We start from the raw sequence: 16,892 nt of genomic DNA, 5'->3' as shown, positions 1-16,892 counted from the left end.
CATTTTTTGCTTGCTCCATAACTTTAAAATTGTCACTTTTGAAAATTTTTCAGTTAACTATTTCCCTCTCTCTCCCTCTCCCTCCCTCTCTTTAGTAGCTGAGAACACTCTTAGGCTAGGAAAGGAAAAGAGAAAATTTTGCTTCCCCTATGATGACCTCTGACCATGGTCCCAATGTAATCTGGATTTTCCTCTGGTCTTCCCTCTATATGGCATGTATCAGGACACAGAGCACATTCAAAAACTATTATAAATTCTCCAATTCTTCTATATTTTTTTCAAAACCCTATGCGATTGTTAGCTGTCAGATCAACAAGTTCTAAGAGAAGTGCCACTTTCAAGGGTCCCTTGCACTCGAGTCCCTATCCTTGTCCTGTTCGTTATTAAGTGTATATGTTCCCCTGAAGGGAAGCTTCCAGTTCCATTAACCTTTCACATCCACAAAAGGATGTGCTAACCTTGATTTTGGCTCTTGTCCCTAAATTCACCATGTGAAATCATCGCCCACACAGAGATATATCACCGCTCTTTGTTTGGCCTCCTGCCCTCAGCTCCATAAGTTCTTTTAATAACAAATAATCATATATTTTGTTTTTAAAAACTATTCCTTTGATGCCTTATGTTTTTTGTCTGCTACATCAGTTTTGTTAGTAACATAAATTGCTTCTTCAAGAAGATATGCATTGATGACCCTTCAGCAGAAAAATGGCATCACTTAAATTCTCAGGCATTCAGATTTCATTGATCTGCCGTGGGTCTTGATAGTTTGTATTTTTTAACAAGTTTCTGGGTGACCTTACTCATCATCAGGAAACACTGGGAAGCATTAATATGAATAACTGATATACTGTGTCATACAGTACTCCTTTACCAGTATTAATTTTGAGATAGCAAGACTTTATATACTCACGTTTTAAGACATAAAATATTTTCATGTATGAGAGGTTCAGTTTATTCCTCTTAAACAAGAGCACATGACAAGTACTCCTCCCCTCCCACCAGGCACCTGGCAGATTTATGGAGTAGCTCACAGACACATTTGTTCAGTTCCAACCTCTTGGTGCATGGCTAGAATGCTGGACCCAGAAAGATGTCCTCTTAAGCATCACAAAAATTCTCAAAATCCTGGACACCAAATACACATTCCACAAGACTTGCAAAAATAAAACAAAGGAAAATGCAAGCGCAAAAGACATGATATTTCAAGTCAGTATGACTTGTTTCAAACACTTCCACAGGAAGTATAGTCTACACAGCATTGAAAAGAAATGTCTCAGCAGATTCATCAGCTTATAAAGCCAATGGTGTATTTTCTGAACTAAAAAAGGAGATGCCAGAGGAGAGTTACATCTGGGGAAGGATTATTGTACTAATGAATATGATCCGTTTCAGAAGGGGATGCCTTCTAGAACTTTTGTTTCCTGTGTTTAAAAAATATGTTTAATACCACTTCAATATTTATTCTACTAACTCCCTTTACCTATGAGATCTTGATTTTAACAACAGTGTTTGTTGTGCTGCTGTCGTTTCAAAAATGTTGCTTTTCAACAACCTAAAGCATGCGGTTGGTTAGGGATTACCAAGTGATAATGGAATTCCGTCTGATCATACACACTGAACACTGAAATAAAAAATATGTTAATTCACGTAGCAAGTGGATTAATAGTTATTTGAAGTAACAAATTAAGCTTGTATCTTAACTCTTATGGTTTGAAGTGAAATGTTTATGCCAAAATTACTGGGGCACACCACATGTTCCTTAGACTCATTTAAATTTTTGAGATCAGAATGAGTTAGTGTTTTGACGAAGCTATCTAAATAATTACTTCATCTGCATTTCACAGGCCATTAATGCATTTTTTTTTCATACTAACCAATCCATCTGTGCATGCAACATGAGTTCACAAGACAATTATCTACTTTCTCACATGTCCCTTTGGGCAAGGGAGGCAGATAAAGGAAACTCGGAGTCTTTTGAGGACTCACGCTGTAATTGTTACCACTAGAGAGTCATCTGCCCTTTATTTTCTCAAATTCTCTACCTGAGGCATAGGCTAGCAACAAATTAATGATATAAACTTTGTAACTCACACAGTTTAGGGATCCTTCCTGAGGACAGACATTCTGGAAGTTCCATAATTCTATCAGAAAGACCCCACAAAGCTCAAACAGTATGTCCCATTTTTATGGCCCAAGTTATCATTCAGAATGCTAAAAAAAAGACTCATTTTGCTTTCGTTCTTTAATGTGGGACATTAGCCAGAAAGTACAGTGTCCTACGTGGGGACGTTTAGGAGTATCTACTGTAAGAGGCGCCGTATGTTAAGTCCTGAGTCATGGAGTGACTATGTTTAATTCAATGGGAAGATCAAGGAATTAGAGAAGGGTTTCAAAAGAAAAGCTATTTTATAGCATTATTCATAAGATTATCTACAACTTGGGGACAACTTTTAGCTGGACTATTTTTATATTTAAAGCTTAATTTTATACTATTAAAATAACATTTAAAAAATAAATCATACATATTATCTATGCTTATATTATCTATACTCATTGAAGAAATTTTATGCTTTTCAAAGTGACTTCTGGGGCCACCCATTTGTATACGGGACTAAGTCTCAGATGAAGGAAGACATTTAAGTATTTGAATAAAGTTAATGTCAGGATTAGAACCTGTTTTTAAAATCCAACTTTATTTCCCAGATCCTTGGTATTTATAAAGACTACAAATCAGCATAAAAAATTAAATACATGGAATTTAATTTTTAACTGAGATCTGGAAATAAATTTAGCATTAACTCATACTTTCGAGATAAAGGCGCCAACTTCATACCAGCATATTCAGTAATACTGTATTTCTTCTTTTTTCCCTTCCTTCTCTCTCTTTCTTCTTCTTTTCTTCTTTTTAAAACATCGATAGCAGTGGAGCAGGAAGCATAACACAGAAAAAAACCCAGCTGGTTGTCCTGGAGACAGGTTATCTTTATCAGTAGATATGAACCCTCATTTTAAATGCTAAGGAAAAATACTGGCTTTCATATATATATAATTCTTTTTATGTTTAACCTTTAAAAGATATATCTTAGACAAAGGTCTTTTATTTTAAAAACTTAAACACGTTGCACCATCCATTTCATTCCTAGTGAAATAAAATGTTATTAAAAGTATCATTCTCTGGCTACTTGAGGAATGGAGACAGTTCAACAGGCCAGCTGCTTCATTTCACTCATACAATGAAAGTAAACAACTATTTTTCTGGATGATAAATTGGTCCTTATTTCTCATGCATTTCCAAGCAATAACAGATCCTTTCTCTTTCTCTAACAAACTGCCAACCAGAGAACCACAGGTTTTACTTCATTTTGTTTCCTACATGGTAATAATAGAAATGGCTACCTTCCATTATTTTTGACAATTCCAGAAAATACCCTGAGTGAAGATTTTCCAGTGCTTTCAAGGGTCATTTGAAGTTCCAAGACTAAATCAGAGGCAGGCATTCAAGGGGCAGCTCAGATAAAGTCTTCTCTGTAGGAGGAAGCTGGTGGAACCAGAGAGGCTGAGAATTCTCAACTGGAGGGTTTATAGAGTATAAAAGTTACGCAGCTTTCTTCCCCATTAAGTGCTATCCAAAATGTGTCTTTTAACTGATAGTATTTTAGTTTCTTCTGTTTAAATGGACTTTTTAAGGTATACAGTTTACAAATCTGTTTGTATAAGTTTCTCTGAGTGTTTATTTGCTGATATGTGCTCATTTAACAACAAAACGTTATGTACAGAAACTTCAGTTTCGTGGTTACATATTCTTTCATTAGGTGGTGTTTTTTGGCATGCAACACTGAACCAATAATTATTGCACACCTACCAAATGCCAAGCCCCCTGCTAGCAATATAAGACACACTGGATCCCTGCCCTCAGGGAATTCACAGTCCGGTGAGGGAGGCTGAGGGAAACAGATAAACACGAGTACAAATTATGATCAGGGTATAAAGAAAGTAAATTTGTAAATTTGGTGCTGAGTTGGAGAATAATAGGGGCAATCTGGCTAATTTAGACAGGGACTCAAGGAAGACCATTCTGAGGAATGACACTTAAATGGAGACCTGAAAGACTGAGAAGAAGTGAGTTGTGTAAAGAGCAGGAAGAAACAGAGAGAAGCTTTAGAGGACCAAGAACAAAGGCCTTGACTGGGAAGGGACCAGTCTGTCTGGGGAACTTGGCCCCGGTGGCTGGGGCTTTGCTAGGGAAATGAAATTGGAGATGCCTCCTTTAGCCAGGATGTGGTAGTTTGGATCTTATCCCCAGACACTGAAGAGCCACTGGAGAATTTTAAGCAGGGGACAGACAGGTTCCAATTTATATTTTAGGGAAGTCTCTGGATTGCTGAGTGGAAAAGTAATTACAGTGAGACAAAAGTGCTTTAGAAGTCTCTATAATGGCACCTATCAATTCAGTGGCCACTAGCCACATGTGGTTATTTGCATTTAAACTAATTAAAATTAAACAAGGTTTAAAATTCAGTTCCTCAATAGCCACATGTGGCTTCTGGCCACCGTACTGGACGGCATCGAGAGAGAACATAGCTATCAGTGCAGGGATATGCTCCCAGGCAGTTCTGCTCTGGACATCATCCACAGCTTCCTGCGCTCCATTCTTCGGCTCCTCCCCCTTTCCACAGAATCTGCCAGCAGTAAGATGGCTCTTGGCTTCCCCATCCTTACCCCTTATTCCCCCGACTCTTCCATTTCTGTGACCACTTCTGTGCTTCCTTCTCCATCAGCACTTTCCTTTCCTCTCCCTCTGTTCCAGACACAGCTTTCCAGCAGCCCTTTGTATAACCTCCTAGAGCTGTCATGATGGCAACTTAAGTTCAAGATGTCCATAAAGGTATTGTTTTTCCCCATGACCATTAACTCATCCTGACCCCTCTATTTTTAATTAATGGCACTACCAATCTCTCAGTCCCCAGCTTGAAGTCATCTGCCCTTCTTGCTTTCCACTCAGGAAGACATTCAATAAATTGCTTAATCACAGATAATCTACCCTCATAATGTGTCTCACATACTTTTAATTTCCAATATTGCCTAATTAATTCTTGTCTAGGCTACTGTTATAATTTCCCTGATAAAATTCATTCCAAATCAGCATTGGTAGATTAATCTTCTTAAACTAAAGTCTCAAAGATACACTCTGCTCAAAGATACATACTATTTTCCCAGTACTGCTGTAAAAATAGTGTTGGATTTCCAATTTTACCATTTCTTCCTCTTTTTCATAGCTTGTTTGCTGTCCCAGGAACCTGTCCCATGCATTCCACCCTCGAACTTTGCTCATGCTATCCACTTTCCATCTCCTAAACATCCCACCTCCATTTATGACCGTCCAAACTCTCCTTTATTTAAAACCCATAAGTGCTACTTGCTCTCTGAAGATGTTCTTTAGATTCAAAACATGGTATTTTCTCTAAGTAATTCCAGGTACAATTTTTTAGTGTGTTTTTTTCTTCTTTAGTTGACAATTTTTCATCCTGCATTATAGAGTTTATTTATGTCTTATACCTTGTAATCTTTAATAGCAAAAATAGTGTACATATATTTATATGTCAGGCAGCTTGTCATATATTTATTTGACTGAATTAAGTAGAATATACAAATATCCCCAAAATCATTATAGATTTTATTGCAGCTGTAAAGAAACATCCCGCCTTGATGTATCTAGGTATTAAGACACATTAAATCTTGTGAAGATTTCTCAAGTACAGTATGACAATGTGCCTTTAGAAATGGCTGGGAGGAGAACGGAAGTCTTCAGTCATTTTGGAGTCACTCAGACAGATTGTTCTCACCTGTGAAAAGAAGCATAAAATGTTCTGTTTTGTCAGGGCAAAAGTATTTGCTAAGGATAAATTGAACATCATGTGTGAAATTCTCAAGTGATTGCACTTACCTGTAAGTCAACCTTCACCAGGATTTCAATTCTCAAAGTCTTTAGCCCAAGACGAGTGCCTGAGGGTGTAAAAGTCATGATTTGCTCTTGGACACTTAGCACAGTTGTCTTGAGGAGCAGCACACGCAGCGAAGAGCAGAGAGGCTGACATCTGGATTAACTAAGTACCTTAATGTTTCCTTAGGACTTTATTGAGAGAAGAGATTTCAAGAAGAAAATGCCTTCATTATTTAAATCATAAAATGTACAGAAAATATCACCGAAATTTTATAATTTACTTATATTTTTGGGAAAATCACTTGATACATTTTGAAATTCATAATTAGTTGACGGGCATGTAGAGAGTTTACAATAGTACTTATCACTATTTATATCTATATATAAATTTAGTACATTTATATATAGCTATATACATAAAAATATATATGTAGACATAAAGGAATATGGAAATGGTACACCATAATTTTGGGTTAATCTGCAAGTGCTGTTGACAAGCCACATGCTCCATGGTCATTGCTGCTCCCTGGTCACGGCTGCTCCTTCAGTTGTCAGGAATAGTTATTTGATGTCAATTTGGAGCAACACACAGCATATGGTCTAAAATATGGATACCAGATATAATTCGCTCCATTAGGTACCACTGTGTATGCTCATAGTCTCAGGCTGATTAGCCATCAATACAAATCCAGGAACCAAATGTGGATATAACTTTTGGAAGAGTTATTTTTCTAAGACGCTACTTTTTTTTTTTCAGTTATAACTTAAATCATGGAAATCAAGATGCTGAGCTGAAATGAAGTCTCAATTTCAATATTTGGATAAGCAGAACAATGTTAGTTTATTTAGTCATTACAGGTCATTAGCCACACCAGTAAAATATTTTTATTAAAATTTGTACGCTGACATATTAGACTTTTGTCCCACTATCTTACCTACCTGTAATTAATCCTATCTTTCCCTTGACATCAATCTCTAACAGCCTTTGAGTCATTTCTAACATTAAAAAAAACAAAAATCAGTGTGTCTGAAAGCAAATGTGTTCATGAACATAACTTTTATTTTTCCTGCTTTCTATCCATTTGAGCTAATGATTGGATTTGATGTTATCTGTGAAACGTTAATTCAATAAGAAAATGAGGAAGCAATACAAAGTTTCCAAATAATCCTTGAACATGCTAAAGATCCAAGCAGACCCCTGCCTCAGGGACCCCCCCCCCCATTTGCTGTTCCTTCAGGTTTAAATGCTCTTCCCTCCAGATATCTGCAGAAATCCCTCAGGACCATGCTTGAATGTCATTTTCTCAGTAATAATGTCAGCTTCCATTTCTCTCTGACTTCTTACAGAGGTTGACTTTTCTTCACAGCACTTATCATTATCCTTCATTATATTCTATAACTATTCATCGGTTCATTCGTTATTAATTTCCCAATTAGAATGTAAGTGGAGGGCAGCAGCTTTGCTCTTTGTCATGGATTTGACACCCAAAATGTGTGTCCAACACCTGACAAACAAACATCAATTGAATAATGAGATCAAAATAATGCATCCTATTGGACAATTTGAATTTGCACGATCAAATGCACAGACGCTTATGTCTGCCTGGTCCATAATCAATAAGAGTTATGTTCATGCATGTATTAAACTGTTAATTGTGGAATAAATCCTTTCATACTATTATCATATCCTCTTATTAATACATGAAAAAAGTGATGAAACTGACTTAATGAGCCACTTTTGTCCTTGATCTCCTGTAAATACTTGAGAAGTGTGGTCACACATGCTTCATGGAAGTGTCTTCTTAGCCTCTCTAGTCTCCTCTGTTCTTATATGATTGGGCCGTGAACAAAACCATCATAATCTGACTTCCCACCGTCAACCTCCAATTACCCCCCTACCCCCAGATTTCCACCTACATCTCTAGCTATGAGAAGGATGCCCTTTTTCTTACTCTGTACGTAACTGCAATTTTGTGTCAGAAACTGAAAGCCGTTGTTTCGGCAGGAAGGAAGCACAATGTGTGCCGATATGAGAAGAGTAAACATGCAGCCCCTTTCACCACCAAGAGTGCGAGCGAGCGGAGATTTTAATTTTCATGATTATTCATGCTAACTAATTGTGAGTTTTCCACGTTATGCTGCCTGCCCAGATATTGGTGAAAATAAGGTCCACCTTTAGTGGCAGTGTCAGGCTACCACTTCACTCTTTGGCTTTTATAAGAATTATCTCTTTTGATATATTTTAGGTGTTTTTATGATGATAACCCCTAGAAAACAATGTTTACCGACATTACATAAGATAATGTTGGTAAATGTCGCCACATTTATTCATTTTAATCAAAACAGATATTGAATAAACAGTTTGGTAAAATTAGCACTATAAATGTTAAACAATACCAGGTGTTTAGTATCTTCATTTTTTTCCATGGCACAGAAAATTGTTTTGCAATCTAAGAACAGACATAACAAATCAATTATTTCAATAATCTTTTAAAACTGGTTGTGCTGATTATCATAAAAAAAAGTAAGAAATTGGTTTAAACATTCGTGGAAAACGGGCAAAGAATATGAAGTTCAAAAAGGAAAGAAACAAATGACAAATAAACAGGAGAATATAATGTTCACCTACAAGTAACTCCCTAAATGTGAATTAAAACCCTAAGATATACCTTCTAGCTAACGCACTGCTCATTGTTTGACTGTTGAAAGAGTGAAGAAACGTCTACTTACATTTTCTGCTTGGTGGGAAAACTGACTTCTACAAGATAGTTTGAAACTGTGTATGAACACTCCTAAAACTGCACAACTTTCACCCAACAATGCCACTTTTAGAAATTTACTCTAAAGAAATAACCAGACAAGTGTATGAATATACACACACACATGCATATATATATATATGCATGTGTGTGTGTAAATATATTATTAAAACAGAGTTGTAACAAAATATTTCTAGATATCTATATATGTGAGTATGCAGATATTTTTATAATAACAGTATTTATAGTCGAAAATATCAAGAACCATCTAAATATACAAAACTAGAAGGTTATTGAAAGAAAATTTCATAGAGGTTAGAGAGGTGATGCTGTTGACAATTATTCATGGAAAAGACACTCACAGATAATTCTGAATTGAAAAACAGGTCAAAAAGAGTGATCATATTTTAGTACATAATATCTGATCACATTTCTATAACAAAAGCTATATTTTAGGTGTATGCAGAGGAAATAAGCTGGAGGGAATATGCTAAAATATTAACAGTGGTAATCTCTCGGTGGAATGATTATGGCTGATTGCAATTCTAATTTTTTTTTTCTGCTTTATCTCCCTAACCCCCCCTGCCCCCCGTACACAGCTGTGTATCTTAATTGCAGGTCCTTCTAGCTGTGGGACGTGGGACGTGGGACGCAGCCTCAACATGGCCTGATGAGTGGTGCCATGTCTGCGCCCAGGATCCGAACCCTGGGCCACCGCAGCAGAACGCGCGAACTTAAACACTCGGCCACGGAGCCGGCCCCTCATTTTTTTTGTTCAGTTTTCTTAATATGGATTAATTTTGTTAAAATACTTAGTTTAAAAATCACTTTGAATAAATGCATAAAAAATAAATAAGATATTTTGGTTGTAGATTGTTTATTAAACCATAACTCACTGCTTGGAAATGAACTGTGGTTAGGTCTAACTATGATTTTGGAAAGCTATTATTGAATAAAGAGAAAGAGGGAGCACATGTGGGACAGTCCATAGTTCTGACGAGCGTTCCACTTTTACTTTCTGGAAATAGAAAAGTCACAGCATTAATAAGAGTTATCATTGCCCAAGCTGTGCCTGTTAGAAGAGACACGTGGAGAGTTACATTAGAGAAGTGTGGCCCTAAGTCACGAGAACTGGACTTCTGATTTATGAGAAATGTTACTTAGCGAGAGGTAAGTAAATAATGTCAAATAAGATGAACGCCAGCCACTATTTTCGCAAATCTAAACACTGGCATTTGACCACAGTGGTGATACAGGTGCTAGCCACCATCATAACAAGCAGCCTAGGAATAGAGCATTTCTAGTTGATGATCCTATTGGAAAATACTGTTGTTATTAACTTGCTGAATTATAGTTCGTCAAACACTCCAATTGATTAAATAATCACAGAAACCATTCCCAAATTTACGAGGTGCAAATTTCTGCTTTCTAGGACTCCTTGCTCTTCCTTTAGGTCCATGTCCAAACAATGACCAAGCCCTATCTTTTCTTGCTTTTTTTACCTGCACTTGAACTCTCAAAAATATTCCTTCCTTTTGGTTTGCATATCCATCACTCTAGCCCCCTTTATTGACTCAGGCCAGGATTCTGACTCTAGCTTTTAAATTTGATGACTAGTTCTTCCTGCCGATTCCATTGCTAAGGCTCTCACTAGATACTTTTGACACGTCAGTTTGATTACAGTAGTTCCCTGCTCCAAAGCTACAGTGGGTCCCTACGACCAATATAATGAAGGACAAATTCTGAAGGCTGGCATACCATATTCCTTGCAACTCAACTGTATGATTATTTCACCAAATTGCAGTCACTCCAAAACATCTTCCAATAATCCCCTTCTATAACCTGCATTACTGTTAGTCCTGAGATGTCATAAATCCTCCTGTCAAACCATTCAAATTCTCCCAGTTTTTCAAGATCCCAAAAGAATTCCCTGACCAATGTGGGCCTCTGAAAAATCACTGTCTGCTCAGTTGGTTAAGCAATTATACATAGCTTGCTTATTATAGTTCTATATAGTTCTATCATTGCCTGGTGGGCTAGTGATTAGGATCTAGTACTCTCTCTACCACGGCCGGGGTTCATTTCCCAGTCAGGGAACCACACCACCCATCTGTGGGTTGTCACACTGTGGCAGCTGCATGTTGCTGCGATCCTGAAAGCTCTGCCACCAGGATTTCAAATACCAGCAGGGTCCCCCATGGTGGACAGGTTTCAGCGGGGCTTCCAGACTAGACAAACTAGGAACAAGGACCTGGGCACCCACTTCCAAAACAACTGGCCATGAAAACCCCATGAATGGCGGTGGAGCATTGTCTGATAGAGCTCTGGAAGGTGAGAGGATGGCGCAGGAAGACCAGGCAGGGTTCCGCTCTGCCGGACACAGGGACGCCAGGAGTTGGAATTGACCGGACGGCACTAACAACAATAACAAAAATATTGTCTGAATTGTTATTTAAATCTTTTAAATAATTAACTCTTCGTGTGTTCATGTCTTTTCTACCCAACTGGATGGCAAACTCTCTGAGGCCAGGCACTGGATTTTGTAGGAGAGATCTTCCAGCTGGGGTGTGAGCATTCCCAGGAAGTCCAGAAAGCCTTTGAAGGAAGATTTTCAGATGCTCAAATTCCATGTGTCTTCTTGCCTGAAATTATCTCCTTGAGAACCCAGCCTTCTCAAAAAAGGCGAATCTTTACAAAACAAAGGGAAAAAAGCCGAATCTCTCAGCCATTGGAATCCTCTTTTGTGCACTGCACAGACTTCCCTTCTGAAGCCACCTCTCTCTCAACCTCTGTTACCCTCAGATTTTATTGTATTTAAGATAAAAGGCCTATCCTGGCCTCAGGCTTCCTGTGACACACCTTCTGCCCTCTCCCTCCAGCCCCATCTCAGACCACAGCCTGGACCCCGGGCTCTTCTGTGCCGCCTTCCTCTGCCCGGATGCTGGCTTCCGCCTCACTCTCCACCTGGCTGCTGCTCTCTCACCCTTCAGTTTCAGCCAAAAGCTCTAATTTTCTCAGAGACAAGTCCTGACTCTGGGTCCAGCTAACTTAGGCCCGTCCTGTTATTGTCCCGGCTGACGCTCTCCACCCGGTCTTTGCAGCACTTATCAACTTCTATTTGGCTACTTATTTCTGTGGTTACAGGCGTACTCATCTCCTCCTAAACCTGAGCCCCATGGAGCAGGAACGGCGGCTGCTCTGTGTGCTGCTCCATCCCTGTGCCCAGCAAGAAGCCTGGCGTGAAGGAAGTGCTCAGAAAGTATCTGCTGATTCAGTGAAGGAGTCCAGAAAAGCCTGTATTGAGTCCAAACATTAAATCTACTTTAGCCATAGAGGGACCTTGAAGATGATGGAAACCAGAGCAGTGATCTCATTTTAGAGAAGAGGGGGTGGGGGCCCACATTTAGGGATGGACAAAGTAGAGACTAAAACCCAGCACATCCATGTCCAGCCAAAGTGCCTCTTAGTTCTGCCATTCTCACTCATGATGCATCCTTAGACAAATCGGCACTGACAGAACACCAGCTAGGGCAGCGCGACGGACTTCTTGTTGGAGTTCAAGCCTCATTAATTCTAACTTTAATTAAATAAATAAGATGTCTACAGCCTAAAGCTATCTTGCCTCAGTATTTCCATCTGTGTGATATGACACTTCTTCATTAAAGGAGCTTAGTGAGTATATCAGAGGAACAGATTATAAAACTTCTAATTTCTTTTTCACTTTAGTACTTTGAGAAGAAGAGGTTTGATCTTTCTTTTAATCATTTGCCTAAAAGAAAGACAAGGAAGATAAAAATTGTAATATGGTCAGTTAAGAATTAAGGATAATGAGGAATGAAGATTAACTCCTCCTGTGTTTGCCTTTCCGTGTGAGCCATTCGGGAGACACACGGGCCATCGCGAACATTTTCTTGCTGTGCCAGTTGGTTCCTCACATCTGACCAATAGAACCAGAAACAGAAGCGGCTGCTACTGGGGTTGTGTGCTAACAAGCTAGTCTTCCCGGGCAACACGCACGAGGAGCCTCTTTAGTATTGCATTATTTCGAAAAGCCTTTTCAGGTGTTGTGTAACCTTGTTTGGAGTAAAAGTAGGGAAGAGGAGGAAATCTACACTACCACAGAAGATACCTGAGATAATTTGCATAAACTACCATTGTTGAGGTTTTGTGTTTGTCACAGGATAAGGAAAGAGTTTTGCATGTCACTAAAAAGAGGAAGCCATCTACCCAGTAAACCTCAATTTAGAGAGAGAATTATACAGGCTATTACCACAGAACAGAATAAGAGGATGGCATGTGAAAGAAGGACAGCATTCTCTCAAGACCGTTGAAATAATATTTTTTTTAAAAATCACAGCAAAGCGTTATAATTCCACTCTACGTTTAATACAGTAAGATGGAAATCTGTGGCTCTTCGGATGGAAGGACAGCGCTACATTCACATGGAAAACTCCCAACAGGAAATGAGAACTTGAGCATGCTGTGGCTTAAGTGTTATCCAGGAAAGTGTAATGACGATTATTTGCATGCAAACTGCATACATTACCAATATTGAATCACTGTTTCAAAAGATCTTTTGAAATACCTCAGGACTCTACAATCTAAATATATTTTTTTCCTTGTGGTAAGAGAGCAATTACTGATAGTATCCATAATTTCCTGTAGAAATAAGATCCATATTATGTTCCCGGTTTAGAAAAAGCATTAGAGGAATATTTATGAAATGAATGAGAATGTAACATTTCTAAGGAGGAGTCAAATAACCTTTAAGAGAACATTAAAGATTGCTAATGGGCCTCGTTTATCAACACCATGAGGATACAACAGTGTACAAAAAAGGATTCATGGATTTCACACAAGCGTTAGGCGTGAATTATTATAATCACGGACCTGTGTGCACAAAATCTGATGTAACCTGCCTAACAAAATAAAAGCTATAATTACGATAATATTTCAACATACATCAAATATTTTGTTGACTCCAGTATGGAACAGATGAATAGGATAATCTTTTTTTACTATTTTAAAATGAAACACAAGCACAAAGGGGAAAAAGCCATGTTTTATTCATTTACCAAAAAAGCTAATTAAAAACTAGCTATTCAAGAGAGAGCTACCATCCAAACACTCATCAAAACGTTCCGTGATGAAGTCTAATCCCCGGGAGACTCCACGACCTCTGACCTCCGAGACTAAATCTCCATGACCATTTGCTCATGACCCACTCTCTGGCCCCAGGAATGTTGCCTTGTAATAGGATTTGTGTCATGACATATCCCCAAACACCGACACACTAAAAGGAGAGCGACGCGAAGGGAAAGAATGTGCCCTAGTCATCTCCGTGTTGCAGAGCATCGTGCCTTGCACACCTGCGCCCGCTCAGGACATATACTGAACTCATCCTAGTTCACCCATTCAGCATAGACGAACCAAGCACCTCCCATGTGCCAGCACTGTGCTAAGCACTAAACAAAACAAACACGGTCGGGCCTTGCCCTCATGGAGCTAAGCGCTTGAGAACAAGTAATAAAGCACTTGCAATAATATGAGCTAGGTGCTCTGATGCGTGACAAGAGGGTGCCATGGGACACTGGGGGTGCACCATCACGCAGTCCGGGAAGGCTTTCTGGAGGAAGACATCATGGCAACATGAGCCCTGAGGGATGTGAAGGACCTGGGCAGGTAAAGGTGTTGCTTAATGAAAATGACACCATGCGGTATTAGTGGAACTGAAAGAAATGCAGCGTGACAGGCTGTGAGAGTGGAGAGGAAAAGACCTCAGATGAGGCTGCAGGGACGGGCCAGGATGAAATCAGAGAGAGTTGCAGCACACACTAGTAAGTCTGTCCTAAGAACAAGGGGCAGATACTGAAGGTTGAGAACTAGAGGAAGAACATAATAAATAAGTTGGCTTTTGAGGGAGATTATCCTGCACCACAGGGAAGAGATGGCAAGGAGGCAAGATCTGTGTTTAAGTAACTTTAGGAAGAATGGCAACTTAAACCCTGGGGCTCTCGGAGTGTTAAGCTGCTTGCCCCAGATCCATTCACCGTGCAATAGGGTGACATCCTGTTAGTCCTCCTAGTGCATGGAATGCCTCTGGGGAACGGGGAAAAATCGCTTCTGCTCATAGTTTCCAAATATATCTTTTCTTTTTTCTCACTCACTTTTTACTGTCTCACAAAATTGATACAGATAGTGTTGAATTTTTGATTATCTTTATAGTCCTTGGTCTTCTTTTAAGGTAAGAGCTACATTTTTATGATAAAAAAAACAACAACAGCACCTGGAACACTATAGACAGCTTATATTTGTAAAATACATATACAAATGAGTTTGATTTGGGAGGATGATGACTCTCCTGATTTCCTTTTTTCTGTCGTGCTCTGTGGAAAAGTTCTCCACTCTGCATTTGAATTGCAAACTCCCCTCTAGTGTGTTCTTTAAATGTGTTCATTACAAAGTACAAGCTCTTTGGGGAGAATTGACTCAGTAGCTATTTACACTGTAGTATGAATTAGGAGAGCTTTGTGGTTTCCCAAAGATTCACCAGATAGCACCTAGCAAGCTTGAAATACAAGTGCTGTCAGATGGAGTGGGAAGGGATGCTTTGGAGGGTGGCGCAGCAAAAAGGATAATTTAATGCAAGAGAGGTTTTGGCTGTGTAAGAATTCTTACACTTAAGGAAATATTTTGACTTCCATGTCCTTTGTTAAGCGATAACATTATGAATTGCATAGGAAACAGGACAATACTCATGTGGAACAGAGGATGCAGGCCATCTTTGACATACAACCTATTGCCACGCCTGGCTTCAGCTGCAGGAGTTATTAACAGATGCAGCAGCCTGTACTTCTGATTCAACATCACAGGACATTGAGCTATCAGCAGTACCCCATAACACCCTGCCCTCATGCTGGGGCAGTGGCTATGCTAATCTGAACATCAAAGGTCAGGATCTTTGCCATAACAACCCTTCTGAGAATGTGACAATGTCCCCTAATTTAGAAATCTCTCCACTTGGTACAGTTTCAAGCAGTCTGATCAGACACAGCTACTATTACAAAGGTGTTACGACTCACACAATTCCATTTTATTGAAACTGGTTTGCATCTCACAATTTGTTAGGCTGTCGTGTAGACATGCTTTGAATACAATTGACCTGGGTCAACGTGACAGTGGAAAGAGCGAAAAGCTTCAAAATCTGCTTTGGCTCATTTGTCCCAAGTTTTATTGAACATAAAGATCAACTGATGCCTTGAAATGATTTGGACGGTGCATGAGCTAAAAATTCTCAAGGCCTGATGGTGGCTTAAACTCAGAAAAGATGCACATTGAAATGTTGATTAATTCTCTCATTCTGCTGATATTTTCCTGTAACTAAATATGTAAAGTACTTCAGAAAACCAAAGGTTTTTAACACAAGGCTCTTTTAAAATTTAGAAATAGCAGATTCATAGAAATAGAAATATTAACATCACAAGGAATGAAGTAACTGACTGAGGAGATCATTCAGAAAGGAACATCCCCTAATTGTGTTCAGGGCCGCCATCTCTGCCGCTCTCCCTCTCGTCCTCTCTTTCTCTCTCCCTCCCTCCCTCTCCACTCCTCCACCCCACTTGCCACCCTTTACTCTTGACATTATTCTAAACAAGTCAATTACAAGAAGAAGACTACGGGATTTAATTTAGATGTGTCTATAAAAGTCCTGATAGGTCTTTATTTTAAAGAATATAGTGAATCCTACATTTACTCTGTTCTTAAATACTTGTAACATTTAGTTTTCTGTCACTGAAGCTCTTAGAAGGGAAGTCTAATAATTTTAATAATCTTTATGACAAAACTGTTTTTTATATTATAGGCATTAAGTGAAAATGCTCCATGTGTGAGTTTCTGTGCTGAAATCAACTCTCATTTAATCCTTATAAAAGCCAGTGTATTATTATATCCCATCTCACTGAATAGGAAACTGAGTTTTATACCAAACATCGTAGCTCTACAGAAATTACTGTTAAAGTAGACTCAGAGCAAATTTGAATATTCTACCTTAAATTACCCAAATTTAGAGGATACTGGCCTCTGCCATCATTTCTCTTTCACAACAATTCCCTTTGTGTAGAATTCTTATATGATTTATATGATGCATCTTTTTTTTCTTCTTCTCCCCAAAGCCTCCCAGTACATAGTTGTAT

The 16,892-nt window shown here is 38.8% G+C and overlaps 1 protein-coding gene and 1 long non-coding RNA gene across 9 annotated transcripts in view; one reads left to right on the top strand and one right to left on the bottom strand.

The window, feature by feature from the left end:
* Positions 1 to 9,434, top strand: part of LOC138919580 (uncharacterized) — a 63,257-nt gene extending 53,823 nt beyond the window's left edge. The window contains exon 3 of the long non-coding RNA XR_011429829.1: positions 9,300 to 9,434. This is a non-coding gene — a long non-coding RNA (uncharacterized lncRNA). The remainder of the gene's footprint in view (positions 1 to 9,299) is intronic.
* ADGRB3 (adhesion G protein-coupled receptor B3) overlaps positions 1 to 16,892 on the bottom strand; it is a 645,078-nt gene that overhangs the window by 421,683 nt on the left and 206,503 nt on the right. The gene's annotated exons all lie outside the window — the stretch shown is intronic.

The sequence above is a fragment of the Equus caballus genome, chromosome 20 (assembly GCF_041296265.1).
Source record: "Equus caballus isolate H_3958 breed thoroughbred chromosome 20, TB-T2T, whole genome shotgun sequence".
Lineage (NCBI taxonomy): Eukaryota > Metazoa > Chordata > Mammalia > Perissodactyla > Equidae > Equus > Equus caballus.
This window is presented reverse-complemented; position numbering and strand designations above follow the sequence as displayed.